General features: G+C 23.6%; 1 protein-coding gene across 1 annotated transcript in view; it reads left to right on the top strand.

Annotated features, from left to right (window-relative positions):
* LOC128203593 (eukaryotic translation initiation factor 4 gamma 1-like) overlaps positions 1-1,426 on the top strand; it is a 10,380-nt gene extending 8,954 nt beyond the window's left edge. The window contains exon 10 of the mRNA XM_052905083.1: positions 1,365-1,426. The gene's annotated coding sequence lies outside the window, so the exon portion shown is untranslated. The remainder of the gene's footprint in view (positions 1-1,364) is intronic.

Below are 1,426 nucleotides of genomic sequence, written 5' to 3'. Positions count from 1 at the left end.
TAAAAATTATTCATTACATTTAAGAAAACCTTTCAACAACCCTTTCATGCCCAATCTGTAAATAGAACAACCAGAATGTAGCCGGCCGAAAACATTTATTCAAATGACGTCACAATAACGCGGGAAGAGATCAACGACTTGAAATCACTTTTAAACGTAAAATTGAAACTGATGGCTACCATACATTTTAAATATAATAAATTAACACTTTCTAAAATGTTAAATGTTTCATAAATAAATAAATAAATAAATAAATAAATAAATAAATAAATAAATAAATGAATAAATGAATAAATAAATAAATAAATAAATAAATAAATAAATAAATAAATAAATAAATAAATAAATAAATAAATAAATAAATAAATAAATAAATAAATAAATAAATAAATAAATAAATAAATAAATAAATATTTGTGTTGAAGTTGGACTTCTTTAATTATCACCATAAAATGCTAAAGCAAATTGTACCGGACCTGCTGACAATACACAATCAGTAAAAAGATAAATAATTATCATGTTTATTTGTTATGCGATCCGAACATTTCCAAAGGTCATCGTTTATCGATTGATAGAAGGCAGTTCATTTAAAGTGACACTTTATTCAAAATTAATACACACGTATGTATTACAAGCATCAATTTTGACTGATAAAACTTCTTCCTAAATAATGCAGTTATGAAAAATATTAATTACTGATAACAATATTGTAACAGTGAATTTCATAGCATAAAGCGCAAAAATATGAAGTGATTGGTGAATGCTAAAATATTTACTGTGGCCTACTATAGTCACATAAGGTAGAAATACCGTGTGTTATGCTCATTTCTTTAAAATCAAACTCGGTATCCTTTATAAGAACCATTTTTTCATTTTAACAATTTATTCATCCTTTTTGGAATATAAAAACAATTTTATTAATTGTTGTAAATGGTATTTAGGAGTAAGAGTGCATCTTTAAGGAATGGAATTTGAGATATAAATATTATCATTATTATTATTATTTATTATTATTATTATTATTTTATTATTATTATTATTATTATTATTATTATTATTATTATTATTATTATTATTATTATTATTATTATTATTATTATTAATGTTTGTTTATGGTGGTAATGGTGATCATGACAATGACGATTATCATATCGATGGCGATGATGTCTATTTCATATAATTATACTGAACTACAGAGCTTTGAATTAAAATACTGTGTTCAGATTTAGCAAGAACAGCCCAAATTTTAACTCAACACAGCACGCTATCATTCACAAACGCAAGTCTGTAATTGTTAAATAATCTCAATGTAAAATGATATATTTGTTTTATATGTATTGTTTTTAACATTTTTATTTTTATAGAGACAATTGAAGGGTTTCCGAAAATGGTGTCAGTGTCTTCGAACCGAAGCGTGGAGAAAAAA

The sequence above is a fragment of the Mya arenaria genome, chromosome 9 (assembly GCF_026914265.1).
Source record: "Mya arenaria isolate MELC-2E11 chromosome 9, ASM2691426v1".
NCBI classification, from domain to species: Eukaryota; Metazoa; Mollusca; class Bivalvia; order Myida; family Myidae; genus Mya; species Mya arenaria.
Note: the sequence above shows the minus strand (reverse complement) of the source record. Positions and strands in the feature narration are given on the sequence as shown.